Raw genomic sequence first — 16264 nt, 5'->3', positions numbered from 1 at the left:
TCTGATTGACTTATCTTTTCCTCCTTTGTTTTTGGTGTCATCCTTGTGAAACCTGGGAGAAAAGGGCATGCCAAAGGCTCTTCCAGACAGAAATAGGCATCTGCCAACGAAATCTAAAAGAACAATCTGAGAAGTGATGCTTGTGCCGATTATTGATTTTTTGCCTCTCGGCTTCAAATTCACCCTTTTTTACTGCACTGAGAAAATGGATCTGGGCCTTTTAAACAGGTTTTTCTTTGCCTTCTGGGACTGAAGCTTTGTCAGTAGAGGGCGCTGAAGAGATATTACAGGAAGAAAAGAACTCTGTGCTTCCTGATTTTGGTGAATTGGTAGACAGGTTCTTGCAGTATTCCTAGGTTTCTTTAGCTCTGAACTCCTGTATGGCTTGGTGGCCAGAACAGTTTTATAGTGTGAGACACTACTTCATAAACAGCTTCCCTGGCACCCGGGAGGAAATTTGCATCAAGTTCCAGAAGGCATATTTTCAACAAGTTTTGCAGACTTAGCACCATAATGACTTCTCTACTATTCAATTAGCCAGCCTTTGACTCTCCAAATAAAATCTAGATCTTAGTTGTAGGAGGGACAGGGGATCTTCCCTAGCCCCTCTATCACTCAGCCCAAGGATTAGTTATGAGGTTAGCTCCCTGGTAGCTACTTATGTCTATATTTTCTAGGTTTCTTTTTTTTATATGTGTATACATATTTTAGTTGTAGATGGACTTAATGCCTTTATTTTATCTTTGTGTGGTGCTGAGGATGGAACCCAGTGCCTTCCACATGCAAGACAAGCACTCTACAACTGAGCCACAATCCCAGCCCCTCTCTAAGGCTCTTTTTACTAGTGAATCCCTCATTACTCAAATCTCCTATTATAGTTAATAATTATTTTTATCAAGACTTTCCTGTCTAGGAAATAGGCCACATGAGATAGACCTGCAAAGATGAACTTGAGCTCCTTGCCAAAGAGAGGTGGAATCTAGTCATTCATGGCATGCAGAGCATCTCAATTAAGTAATCACCTATGGTTTATTCTGATGAAGTGCCAACTAAAGCAAGAAGCTTGGGGACCAAGTACCAGCTACATTTGACAGCTGGGGCTATAAAGGTGATTATCAGGACTATGGTACAGAGAGATTCTTTTGAGTGCTTCTGAATACTTATAAACAGAAATGACAAGCACAGATGCATTATTAACACTTGGAGTTATGGTATAAGAACCAAAAAGATTTTATAAAAATTCTGAAATATGGGGCTGGGGATGTGGCTCAAGCAGTAGCGTGCATGCCTGGCATGTGCAGGGCTCTGGGTTCCATCCTCAGCACCACATAAAAATAAAATAAAGATGTTATGTCCACTGAAAACTGAAAAATAAATATTAAAAAGTTCTCTCTCTTCTCTCTCTTTAAAAAAATCCTGAAATAATCTCTTACTTATTGTAACAATGAGAATAATATTGCTGAAAATAAAACACAAGATTTTAATTTTCAGGTTTATGAGTTATAATTACTATTGAATTCACAAGCATGACAAGTTTCTCTATAAAAGTTAAGATATTAGTTGGTAAATAATAGGATCCAAAGATTGGAATGAGTTGGATGCAAATGAAACTGACAATCTGATATCCATGCACCCAAGTCACTCAGCCTCTCCTACCAATAGAAGTAGATTGCCCTCCAGTGTCTGAGGAGACTAGTATTCCTCTGCTTGAAAATGTGATAATTCCCACATGTATTTCTCTAAAATATTCATCTTTTCCATTAAAGCCATCAGAAACATCTTGCCTTGAGAGGGAATTCTCATTCTCCTCAAAACCCAACACAGGGCTGGGGATGTGGCTCAAGTGGTAACGCACTCACCTGGCATGAGCAGGGCGCTGGGTTCGATCCTCAGCACCACATAAAAATAAAATAAGGATGTTGTGTCCACGTAAAAATGAAAAATAAATATTAAAAAAATTCTCTCTCTCTCTCTTCTTTCTCTCTCTCTCTCTACCACAATCACCCTCTAAAGCCATAATACTCTGGTATTATGGTCAGTTCTCAACATGCTCCTGGGGAATAAATTCACGCTCTTATGTGGGGAGAGATAATTTATACACCAGAATAACTATAATACTTTGCTAATATTTATTGGCAGAAACTTAGAGACCATATTAAGAATTGGATTCTAGGGGTGTCAGATCACAGAGGATGGAATATAATACTAAATTGAACCAAATTTATTGTGTGAAGTCAGCTGATGCAGCTAGGGGTGGCTCTAACAACTTGATTGGTGAAAATGTGGACTCAGTGGTGACAGACAACTTATGAGACTGAGATGCCAGAACCTGATGACGTGAAATAGAACAAGGAATCCAGTGGTTTAGGAAAATAAAGACATCTACTGGATTTATTATATGTAACTTGCACATCCATTCCCAAGATGTGATCCATGCAAAGACCCAAAAGACATGCCCTTCACTGAAGCATTGGAACATATATTAGTGAGGAGAACACCTGCATCTTTGAAAATCTCTTTGGATGCTTCCCTCCATAGGTCAAGTATGACTATAGAAAGTACCTGTCGAGATTAGCTCCCTGGTTTCAAACAGGGATGACAGGATCCAAGGACATCAGAGGACTTGAAGCATTTAATTAACAAAGACAATTGGTCACATCTACCTTAAAAGAGAGCAGGAAGTCAGACTTCATTGGCACACAGAGATGTACTGGGAACAAAATAGATAGGAAACATAAGGTATTGCTTAATATTTCTAACAGGTAAAGCACTAGGTCAGGTAGCCAAAATCGGACTTGAATTGCCATAATGGACACTCACAGCCTCTCATGCAGTTTTCAGACCTAAATCAATTCACAAACCCAGAATCCTTTGTTTGAGTCTGTATCCCCTTTAGGAAGGACCTTGCTCCATTGCCATCATACACACAATATAACATAACACGAACCTTCCCCCAAAAGACATGTGGTTATTTACTAGAATAACTGTACATTGGTGAAAAGGATATATACAGATCTTTTCAGGTTTGTCAGATATGCTCTCGATCAGTTCTAATTCCTGGGCACACACACAAAAAATAAAATCACTATGACCCTCCAACCGAAGTTGAAGTTTATCTTTCTCAGGTGATGGGTGAAGTTTTAGCTCATGCCCAACTCATAGTTGGTTCTGGTTAGTTCAGCTGGCCAGCACACCAACTGTGTGGTTACTTTTTCAAGTCTTGAATGCATAATTAGAATAGACATACAAAGCTACAGACAGAATTCCCACATTGGTTTGCTTACTCATGGAATGAAGGTCTTTATAGTAGGAAGAGCTAAGTGAAAGCTCCTGAAGTTTTCACTCTCACTGGGAAGATTGTGGGGATTAATGCCAACACATACCAAAAAAAGAAAAAAGAACAGGAGAAGTGATGCCTATCGTATTCCCATTCAACTCACCAGTTTGGCCAGTGAAGAATTGATTTAGGAGAATGATGTAGATTTTTATAAACTTAATCAGGAGGTGATTTCAATTACAGCAGCTGTCCCTGTATAGTGTCTCTTTTGAAACAAATCAACACAGCACCTGGCATTGGGTGTAGAGCTATTGATTTGCTTAATACCAATTTCTCTATACCTATTTGTAAAAATCACCAGAAGAAGTTTTACCTGGCAGAGCCAAAAGTATGCCTTCATAGTGTTGTCTTAGGTGTATAGTATTCTCCTTAATATAATATACCGAGATATTGGTCATCTTGACATTCCATAAAATATCATTCTTGTTCACTACATTGACAACATTATGCCGATTGGATCTAATGAGCAGAGAAAAGGCAAGTAGCTTACATGGCTTAGTAATATATATTTGAACTAGAGAGAAGAACATGATGATCAGAAAGGAGTATGTATGAGTTGACAATTCTAAAATGCTCATCTGAGGCATAGGATATGTTCTAAGATAGTACAAACTATACAGGAAGAAACCACTGAGCCACTGTGACATGATTCACAACAGATGGTGTAAGTTAGAAATGGTGAACAAAATAGATAGGAAACAAAGGGTATTGCTTAATATTTCTAACAGGTAAAGCACTAGGTCAGGTAGCCAAAATCTGACTTGAATTGCCATAATGTACCGTCACAGCCTCTCATGCAGTTTGTGGGGAAAGGGTGAGAAAATTGCAGCAGGACTGGTCATAACAATTGCATGACTACAGAAGAAAAGTGTTATGAGTTGCATTACATCTCAATAAAATGCATACTTTTACCTCTCAACCCCCAATACCTGAGAATGTAATAGTATTTGGAGAAAAAATCTTTAGAAAGGTGAGTTAAATGAGGCCATTAAGCTAGAGCCCTAATCCACTCTGACTGGTATACTTATAAGAAGAGACACATGCACGTGGAGAAAAGACCATATGACAACAGAGTGAGAAGGTAGCCATCCTCAAGCCAGCCAAAGTTTGGTTCCTTAATAGGACACTTCAGTCTTGAACTTCTAGCATGCTGTGAAAAACTAAATTTTGTTATAATAGTCAATTTTGTTATAACAATACTAAATACATATATTAATACAGAAAATTTTTAAAACTCCTATATCTGATAGGGGGCTGATATTCCAAATATTCAAGGAACCCATTCAATTCAATAGAAAATTTAAAAACCCAAACAATAAGGCAAAGGACTTAAATAGACATTTTCCAAAAAAGACATGCAAATAGCCAATAGGTATATCAGAGATCTACACATCAAAACTACAAAAAGATTGCAGCAAGACTCACACCTCACACCTGTTATGATAGCTTTTAGAAACATAAAAATGATAAGTATTGGTGAAGATGTATAGTATAGAAAAGAGAACCCTTTTATGCTATTGGTGACATTAGGAATTGGTACATCCATCATGTTTCTTATTCCATCTTATTATGGAAAACAGTATGGAGATTCCTCCTAAAAATTAGAAATAGAGCTACCATATGATCCAGCAATCCTACTACTCTAAGAGTATGTATCCAAAGAAAATTCTCTTTTTTCAGAAAACTATTTTGGATCATTTTGATTGTTTCTTACACCATTAAAATAAGATTTTACTACCTATTTATATAAAAAAGTATTTTTCCTATTGTTACTAATATATGTTAGATATCTGCTCTCCAGTGTTCATTCCAACATTATTCACAATAGCCAAAATTCCACTTTGGAATCATCCTAAGTATCCATCAATGGATGAATGTATAATGAAAATATGGTACACAATGTAATGCTATCCCACCTCCAAAAAAAATGAAATACTGTCATGTATGACAATGTAGATGAACCTGGAGGACATTATGCTAGGTGAAATGAGAAGACAAATACTGTATGACCTCAATTATATGTGAAATCTAAAGAAATCAAATTTATAGAAACAGTAGAATAGTGGTTGCCAGAAGTTGATGAGATGGAGGAAATGGGGACAGATTTTTGTGTATAATCTTTCAGTTATAAAATATATTCTGGATATCTAATATATAACTGAGAAATTATAATTCATAAAAAATGTATTGTATAATTGAAGTTTATGAAGAGGGCAGACTTAAGAGTTCTCAAAACACACAGAAAATGATGAACGTGAGGTAATAGATATGTTAATGGGATGAATCATAATTACTTTATAATGCTTACGTATATCAAAATATCATGTTATATCCTTAAATAAACATAATTTTTATTTGTCAAATATGCCTCAATAAAGCTGGAAAAATATAGATGGATTGATTGATAGATAGACATATAGCATTCTGATTTCCCCACACTAATTTCAGAACTAATATGGGACCATCCTGGGCTATAATCTTTTGCTTTGAGGAAGAAAAGTGAGGTAACAAGTGACGTGTTAGAAGAGCATTCTCCAGATGACCTGCAGTTTTTCTGGGGAAGGGGAAGAGGGGTGTGATTGAGAGGTGAGTCAAGGAGAGAACATTTGAAATAGCTGCCATGGGACATAAGGATGGATCCATATGGATAACTAGACAGCATTGTCTTGTGGTGGAGCAACTTTATAGCCTTGTCATCCAACCTGTGACTTGAGAACTCAAGAAATAAGCACTGTGAGAATGATCCTGAAAGTGGTCTTTCTACCAGGATACAAGAGCAATGGCTGCCAAAGGAAAATCAGTGCTGGGAGCATGTTACATATGTGTATCTCTGTCTTCTTCTCTACAGATCTAAATATACTTTTGAGTGGAGATTTTGTTAAGATGAATACTCATTAAGATATTTTGAGTTCTTTTGCAAGATTATTACCTCTAACAAAAGTGATTGACTTCAGTTAAATTGTCCATGCTATTAGTGAGTAATGGACACGAACCAGTCAGAGTTACATGTAACTTCAACACTGTAAGATTTGTATGAATTAGAGAAGGAATCAGATGTGAAATTATATGGGCCCTGCCCTCATGTAGCTCATAGATATGGGGAAATAAATCTCTGTATTTTCCAGTGTTCCTATAAAAAGCTTTAGCCTCCTGGGCCACAGAAATATAAAACTATAGAAAATGTTTACTTTCACTTTTCCTAGATACATCTTCTCATAAAATAAGGCTTAGATCTGTAGCTATTTGTTTCACTGATGACAGAGCTAACTATTCTTATCCACAGGGAAAATAAAACTTCTCTCATTTTCCCCAAAGCAAAAGATCACAACCCAGGATGGCCACTATGTTAGTTCTCCAAGGAGTGCCTAGAGTAAGGTTTCTAGAAAGTTTAGGTCTACCCTCATACTTCTGGTGATGAGAGGGTCTATATCTATACAACAGCTTCAGAATACATATGGTCATACCTGAAAAATCTGTCTCCCCCTTCAACTGCTACTGTATGTCTACCTGAGTTTCTCAATTGCCTAAATAGATCCTATGTAAGATAAAAGATTAGAAGAGGGTAGAAGCAAAGTTAGAAGAATTTGAGAATATTTTATAATTGTGATTGTATAAACTTAAAAACAATGAAGGGTTCAATCTTTTTATCCCCTCTACCTGTTGGGAAAATCAATCTTCCAAGGCCCCTGAGCATTCTTATGAATTCTTTCTGGATGTGCATTCTTACTCCTAGTCATTCTTTATTTTATGATTTTTTTTAATTTTAATTTTTTTTTCTAATTAGTTATACATGACAGCAGAATGCACTTTGATTCATTGTACACAAATGGAGCACAACTTTTCATTTCTCTGGTTGTACACAATGTAGAGTCACATCATTTGTGCACATCACACATGTATCTAGGGTAATGATGACAGTCTAATTCCACCATCTTTTCTATCCTCATGCCCCCTGTCCTCCCCTCACTTCCCCTCCCCTCCCCTCCCTCCCCTTTCTAAACTGTGGAAGCAACCTAGATGCCCTTCAATAGATGAATGGATAAAGAAACTGTGGTATATATACACAATGGGATATTACTCAGCATTAAAAGAAAATAAAATTATGGCATTTGCAGGTAAATGGATGGAGTTAGAGAATTTAATGCTAAGCAAATTAAGCCAATCCTGCAAAACCAAAGGCCATATGTTTTCTCTGATAAGTGGGTGCTGATCCACAAGAGGTGGGGGGCATGGGAAGACTGGAGGAATCCTAACCACTCTTAACTCGAGTTGCTTCTCAGTTTTGTCTTTGCCATGAGTGACCTTGAGCAACCAAGTATTATTTCCTTTCAAAGAGCAAACTAGCTTACCATTTACTATGGAAGCAGTACAATTCCCAAGTTCTATCTTCTTTGGATGTGATACAAATCCATTCTGTATGTGGCATCCACCTGGACCTCAGACCCTGTGGGATTTGGAGAACATGGAAAATTAGCATTAACATCATACACCACTTTTACATGTCCTTTTGTCTCTTATTCAAATGTCTCATGTTTTCTGCTGGCATCTATTGAACAGCAATAGGCTACAAATGCTTCACAGATCCTGGAACTACCACCTACCTAAGAGAATCTTGATATTGTAGGCATAATCTCTATCTCTCTCTACCTTTCTTCCCATGAAAGGAAGCTGGGAGAGGGATGAGGTCAAGTAGCATAATCAACTGCTGAGAGGGAGGTGGGGGAAAGGATGTCTTTTCTTTGTAATCCTTCTCACTATTTGAATTTATTTGTGGACTTATTTTATGTTCTTCTCTCTCTCTCTCTCTCTCTCTCTCTCTCTTTCTCTCTTTCTGTAAAACAATAATCTCTTGGAAGTCAAAGACCTTGTGATTTATCATTATATCTTAATGAGTAAAGTAGTGCCTAAAAATATTGAGGGTTAATAAATATTTGTTGAATGAATTAATAATTATCTGGGCCCTGAGCCATCAGTTGGGGGTGGACTGATGGTTCTCCTAATGGGTTGCCCTGGCTCATAATAGAAGTCTGTTTGCTCTTGTACTGCATTTAGAGCTATTCTTTTTATCTTTGTGAATCAACACTAAATCTTTTATTCCTGTAAGATGCTTAAAGAAAAACAACTCTTTAACGAGAATTTCTGAAAAAAAAGTATTTTACTAATCAATCTTCTCAATCACTAAAGGCACTCCAATGTGAGAATAGAAAGAAATAAAGTGAATATCTACTCTATGCTAGGTGCTTTATTGGGTTGGCTTGCTTGATCATCACAATTATATAATATTCATTTATTAACACCTATTTTACATATAAGGAAACAGATATGGAGAGGTTCAATAACTAGTGTTAGAATACAGTTACTAAAAACAGCTTGGTTTTTCTGGTTTCAAAACTCCTTTTCTTTGTTCCAGCATGGTTTACAGTTATGATACTTTATACCTTGTGTTACAGTGAATATATTTTCAAAAATAGTATTTAAGAATTAACATTTAAGATTGTATAGTCAGTCTCAGTGTAAAAATATAGGAACTATCCTAGGTGTTTCAAACAGGAAGTCACTTAATGGTGGATGCTTAAATAAACCTTTTCTGGATTGGAGAAAGGGACTCCAGATGAGCCTTCAAGAGTGGTCCCCAGTACAATACAGAGTCAACCTATCACTAGAACTCATACCTCTGATGTCTCCTGGGCAAGATCCTTACCCCATAAGTTCAAGAACATAACTCTATGAAACAAGGTGGTGTAAAAAAAAAAAAGCTGCCCTATTACAATTGCCACAACTGTTTACTGTCTTCCAGGGGACTGAATAATGGACCAGGGAACACCGCTGCCAATAAAAAAAAAAAAAAAAAATGCTTCCGTGATCTTAATTATAAGAGAAATACAGTCAAAATTGGTAAGGAGGATGTTTCTACTCCTTTTTTTTTATTTTCCAAATTTTGCATGAGTTTATCTAATTAACAGGCCTAATTCATATCCACAGCTCTAGGGACAAAGAAGTCTGGGGAATATTGTAATCTTTCAGTCTCTACAGTATAAAAACCACCACAAAAGGAGGGTAGAATGGACATTGTGTGAGGCAACATTTGTAGAAATACAAATATTTCTACAGAGAGAATGGGATAAAGTGTTTAAAAATGCCACTGTCCAGGAAAATCTACAACCTACAATATATGATAGTTTGTTCAAACTCCTGGTATTACAATCTTTACAGCTATAATTTGTCATGGGGTAAATATCCTCTATGCATGTGATAATTAAAGCCAATAATATATCTAAGTATACATATCAGGGATGAGAAAACTATTTGTAATTGGATTATCACTTTCATCTTTCTATAGCCCTCTATTTGCTGTCACTACTATTGGCATCATTTGGGAAAAGGACACATTTCCAGTAGGCCCTAGGCTTCTCTCCAGATTGTCTTTGGCTGTGATTTCTTATATGCCACACAATACTCAAATAGGAAAGGTGTAACAATTTAGTACTCTAAAGCTTCAAACACATTTAGTATATCCAAACATTTTACACAAAGACCACACAGAGACAAAAGATTGCCTGAGAACTCAGGTAGACTAAAATAGAAGCCGAGTTTTCTACTTCCCTCTCCAAAGCTCTTTTCATCACAATAAAATCAACTCTTATATTGTATCCTATCCTGAGCTATTGGGTATGTGTGTGTATGTGCACATAACTTCATTTATATCAATTTCAATTACAGTCAAAACAAAGCTACATCTTATTTATTTATTTATTTTAATTTTTATTTGTTATATATGACAGTAGAATGTATTACAATTCATATTACACATATACTGTACAATTTTTCATACCTCTTGTTGTATGCAAAATATATTCACACCAATTCATGTCTTCCTACATGTACCTAGGTAATGATGTCCATCTCATTCCACCATCTATTCTACCAACATGCCTCCTCCCTTCCCCTCCCACCCCTTTTCCCTATCTAGAGTCCGTCTAATCCTCCCATACTCCCCCTCCCAACCCCACTATGCTATATCTTTAGAGAAGCATATTTACCTGTAAAAGATGGAGCAAGGCAAGGAAGTGTGTAGCATCAAGTTTTGGCTTGTAGTAGAGGAAGGGTGTTGTGACTGGGAAAAAGCACATGGGGACTTCAAGAATGATAGCAGTGTCCCAGGAAACTCACAGTTTTGTAGGACTTTTTTTTCTCTTATTTTTTTTAAGCCCATTGGGATGTAATTAACTTTTTTGTCTGTATTAATAGTTAATTTTAGTATTTACTATATGACAGATCCAGGTTAAATGCTTTCCATGGATTATTTACTTGAATTCCAACATGAACATTCTAAAAGAGACATAATTATTATTCCCAATTTTGTAGATAAGGAAACTGAGACAGAGCTTACTTGACCAAATTCACAGTGTTTAGTAGCAGACCTGGAATTTGACACATTTGGTTTTACCACTCTGCTCTACTAGCCACAAGAAATTTATTGGGTCAAAAAATTATAGACCCCTTGTTTTATTAGTATTTTATAATCATTAAAGTTATAGTTAAGAAAGATATTGATAATAGGTAAAACAGAATATACAATTACATACCATATAACACATATTTAAACACATGTTTAAATCTATGTTAAAAATATACGTGTATAAGTATAAAAGGCCAAAATATAAAACACTGATAAGTTAGGATGATGAAAATGTGGGTGCTTTATCCCCTCTTGTCTGTTTTCCAAATTTGTTGCAAAGTGGCCATATTAAGTTACAATGAGAAAATATGTCCTAAAATAAACTTCACATTTGCTTGAAACATAAAATTTCATTTCTCTTCTTTCCTACAGCTTTGTATAATCTTTAGAAACCTCTTCTGCTCAATGAATGACTTCATTACTAAATTGATGGCACCAGATCATTCTAGCTACGTAAATCACAAACCCACAGCCAGCTGAGGAAAAGACAGATAAAATATTACATTAAAAATTAAAGCAACGTGTGGAGATGTGGAGATAATCTGCTTACAATTATTTCTACATATTTAATACTTATGCAATTACAAAGTCATAAAAATATTAAATCTTGAGTTACATTCCTGTTGCCCTCTGATATTTTTGACCTTGAACTGAGACTGTCAAATAATACATTTTAAAAAAATGGCTGTGCGAAAAACATTTCCTTTGGCCTATGAATGATAGATGCTTTTTTTCTTAGAAAGTGATCTCATTTCTTCCTAGCTTTTGTTTATTTTCAATGCCTTGTATCTTTTTACTCTGGTATATTCTGATCACTCTTGAAAGGCTGGGTTTTCAGTCTTCCACAGTTTGGCTGTGTTGTTTGCTGCTGCTGCTTCTGCTGCTGCTGTGATGTGTTTTCTGTCAGAGGAAATTTACAGGCACATTAGCCTACTTGACAGGCAAAATGAGCCACAAGGCTCTCCTAAGGAGAAACTTCCATGTGCTGGAGTTTTCTCTCCCTCCATCTCATCCTCCCTCTTAAACCTTAATGCACCACCATGATTCAGATACAAACCCAGCCACTTTTGCTTCTGAGTATTTCCTTGGATCCTAGTTTTAACTCTCTAGTTCCCAGTGACAATATTAAACTGGTTCTGCAGGAGTTAATCATATTTCTGCAATGGTCTGTCTACAGCAGTTTGTAGACAGAGAGCATGTCTTTACTTAGAGCCACATAAATACCAAGTAAAAAAATGGGTTGAGAACTTTTTTTTTTCCCTGTGATGAGTCAGTGACACAAAGTGGGAAAGTAGCATCCAAGAACTATACAAATGAAAAGCAATATAATCAACTTTTATGGAGAGTGTTTAGAGAGAAAATTCTAAAACACTTAATTTGCTTTTCTCAGTGTGTCACAGAAAAATAGTCAGCAAGAATCAATAAAACTTATTAAAAATTCAAAAACATAAAATGAGACATAACAGAAAAGGTAAACTATTTCCTTGGCAGATTCCAAATAAATTAAAATGTTTCCCCCCAAGGCCTTTGGGGAACCAAAGACCTGTGCATTTTCAGTTTCATGTATATTGTTTTGCCCACTGGGGAGTAAATTTGCTAAGACAAGGCATTTCTGGCTCATTCATATCCTGACTTGACGCTAAGGCTTTTCTTCTATGAAAAATTTTCCGTACTTTTTAATTAATTTTTGAGGGGTGATTTTTACTTTGAAAGCATCCCCTTTGTCCTATGTTTGAACCATCATCATGTACCTACAGAATCCACAAAAGTTATACGTTTCTTCTTTGATTCTCTGCTAAGAAGCAGAGATGTTTACCAAGCCAGTCCATAATATTTGTCTGAGCTACTCCTTTTGCTGAATGAATGAATAAATGAAGGAACCTTACACAATCTGGAAGCTACGAATGGGTGGTTTTATGGAGGGACCTTCTTTGTCCCCCTTATCATTTTTCTTCTTCTCGGGCCATGCTCTCAAAATGGTTTCAGAGATGTCAACTGCAGCTGTGTTCTCACCTGAGTCCTCTGTCCCTTCCATCCTTCAGAGCTCAGATAAGACTTTTTTTTTTTTTTCACTAGTTCTGGCAGCCTCAGAGGGCTCAACTCATTCCTCAGGCTCTCCTGAGGTCTCCAAGTGAGAAAGCAGACCAGAGATTGATCTTTAGAGTGGTTCTTCCCTATTGGGTACTTGGCTCTGCAGGGAATCCCCTGTACTTTTTGTTCCTCTGTAAAAGCTATGAGGATATAGGAAAGGGTAGAGTTTTCCAGTCAGCCAGAAGGACAAAAGATGACCCCAACTAGTACAAAGCAATGACAATAGGCCCAATTAGTCCTGCACAACATGGAGAAAACTGAAGAACAAGGATTGTTTACTTGGTACAAAGACACCAATCACTGGAATTGTTTTCTGTGTGTCTGTGTGTGTGTGTTTGTGTGTGTACTGGCACTACTGGGGTTTGAACCCAGGGGCACTAAGCCACTGAGCTACATCTTTAAATATATATATATATATATATATATATATATATATTTAAAGATGTATTATATATATAATATTATATACATATTATATATAATATGTATATACATATATACACACATATATAAATTTAATGTATATTAATATAAGTTATATATAATTTATATACTTTTAAAATATTTTTAGGCAGGGGCTAATCTCAAATTTGGGATTCTCCTGTCTTAGCCTGCAGGGTAACTGGGATTACAGCCACCACACCCAGATAATCACTGGTCTTTTAAATACAGCTATTCTCATAGGGCATGGTGGCACATGCCTGTAATCCCAGTGGCTGGGGAGGCTGAGGAAAGAGTATCACAATTTCAAAAGCAGCCCCAGCAACTATGCAAGACCTTGTCTCAAAAATAAAAACTGGGCTGGGCTTGTGGCTTAGTAGTTGAGCACCCCTGGGTTCAATCCCTGGTATGAACCCTCATCAAAAAATCATATATATGTGTGTGTGTGTGTGTGTGTGTCTGTCTGTCTGTCTGTTCTCCACAGAGGTCTTTAGAAATAGAATTCATTTATCTAGGGTGATTTGAGTAAGATTCTTTTTGAAATAGGTCAATTTAGATAACACCTTGGTGTCTTCAATTTCATTTTTTGTTTTGCTTTTTAAATTCAAGGTTCATAACACAATGGCTAAAAGTTACATAAACAATGTGCATGTATATCCATAACTAGACCTGTGAAAAGAGTTTGTCTAATTTCAACACTGAATTATTGTAGCAAATATCAAATGCTAACCATGTGCTAAGCAGTCCTGCTAGACGCTGGAAATATGTCCCAGTGTGCATTTTGAACCTTTAGTGTGCAGACTGCATCTCAGTACTTAGAATGCCTGGGGCCCTCTTATTAACCCATTCACAATTCCTCTACCCATTCATGTTCTCAACTGCACTGAGCTAAGCTCTCCAAGTCCTGGATTTCACTCGTCTCCCAGCTCCTCTGAGGATAACCCAGCTGATAACATTTTCACTAGGATGAGAATCTCCAATCTCCTTGTAATCTTGAGGACTTTCTGCTTTTGGTATCAAGAACTCTTTACTGAAACTCAGTGCCCAGACAGATAAACTGCTAAAATAGAACCTAAAACACAAAAGCATTTGCCAGTTTGGATGTCTACACTCATAGCTATCTGGGGAGCTGTATAAGATGGATAGAGAGCGAGAATTACTCGCTTGGAAGCCTGGCTGTCAAGAGAAAAATCCAAACCCAGGAGCTTTTCTCCTAAGAACCCTTATGACATTTTATTCTTTAAATAAATCTTTTCTTCCTCTCTTTAGTTGAGAGATTGACATTTTAAGATCAATCATCCTCTTCTTTGCAGGGTTGGTAGACTAAGAACAAGATAAATGGAAATTAAGCAAAATTTCCATTTTTTGAATAAAAGTGCTCAAAATAACTATATTCTAACTCAGTACAAAAGAAGGGATGCTTTCCCCAGTGGTCATTCTTATTGCCATGGTTATCTCAAGACCTTTTGATGTCAAAATTTCACCTTGTTTTCTCAAAAAGAATCATTCTGAACATACACCTGCTGTTTGAATAACAGCAGAAAGCAACGGAATCTCATGCTATTTTTCTCTATGATGGCCAAGATGGTTTAGTCCTTCAGATATAGTCACAGGTTACCCACTTTTTAAGCCCTCTTCATCGGGAGATGAGTTTGAAGTTGTTTTTGTTTTTGTTTTTTAACTATAGGCTACCACTGAATTCTTTGCTCCTGTTTTTTATTCAGTAGTCCCTTTTCTGCACTTAATGACCCCATTAGCAATTGGCTAGTTTTTCTAACAACCAGATTTGTATGGTGCTTTTAGCTCATTTTAAAATCACTTTTAAAAATATTAAGGCTTTCAGGGCATTTAGTTAGTCAGTAGATATTTACCATGAGGCTACTGTGTGCCAGGCTAGGTTCTGGGTACCAGAATTCCAGGAACATGCTATAATGAGACTCACTGGATCAGGATGGTGTGGAGCTGATCTAGGATTAGCCTTTCCTCTGACTGGTGTCTTTGATCTAAGAAAGATAATCAGCATCTGGGACTCCTGGCTTTTTTAAAAAAACAAACAACAACAACAACAAATATATATATATATATATATATATATATATATATATATATATATGTATATATATAAGTATTTGGCGGACACAACATCTTTGTCTGTATGTGGTGCTGAGGATCAAACCCGGGCCGCACGCATGCCAGGCGAGTGTGCTACCACTTGAGCCACATCCCCAGCCCCATCCTGTTTTTTTTTTTTTTTTTTTTTTTTTAAACCTGCAAAATAAAGCATGGAGAGAGCTGATTTCCTTTCTCAAATTGCTGCTGGTTGGTGAACTCACTGCCATGGAAATTCACTAGCCTCAGAAAGGTAGACGTTTCGGAAGAACCCCTGAAGGCCCCTAGTATTAGTTCAAGGGGTAGTTTTAGTGCTAAGACTTATGCCTTTCAAAGGCCCATGAAGAATATTTTTAAAAAGAGAATATATAGATGTGTTTTTCACTTACTGGTTATTTAGCATATTCTTCCACAAAACTGCTTGTCCTATTTCTCCAATGTGAGTAGTACCGGGAGTAATCTCCAAGCTTGGCAGGTCAATTAGAATTCCAAGCATCATGGCCTCATCTCCCCCAGGACAATAATAAATCAGAGTTCACAAAACAAACAGGTAAGACTGGATGTACCCTAATGACAGTTTATTAGGGCATGTTAAAACTCCCTAAATCTGTGGAATTTCAATATTTCCTATAGTTCTCAAGCATCTGTGACTTACTGTTATTACTATTTGTTTATTTGTGGGCATTAATAAAGTGAATGCTTTCTGTTTGTACAATATCTTACTGTTCCTAATTTGAAGCCACTAGATATCCTAGTAATATTGTGAAAGAATTATTCTTTTTTCCCCTTGTCTCTTCTCACTATACAAAAGTATTTTATTAAATAAA

The sequence above is a fragment of the Ictidomys tridecemlineatus genome, chromosome 1 (genome assembly GCF_052094955.1).
Source record: "Ictidomys tridecemlineatus isolate mIctTri1 chromosome 1, mIctTri1.hap1, whole genome shotgun sequence".
Lineage (NCBI taxonomy): Eukaryota > Metazoa > Chordata > Mammalia > Rodentia > Sciuridae > Ictidomys > Ictidomys tridecemlineatus.
Note: the sequence above shows the minus strand (reverse complement) of the source record.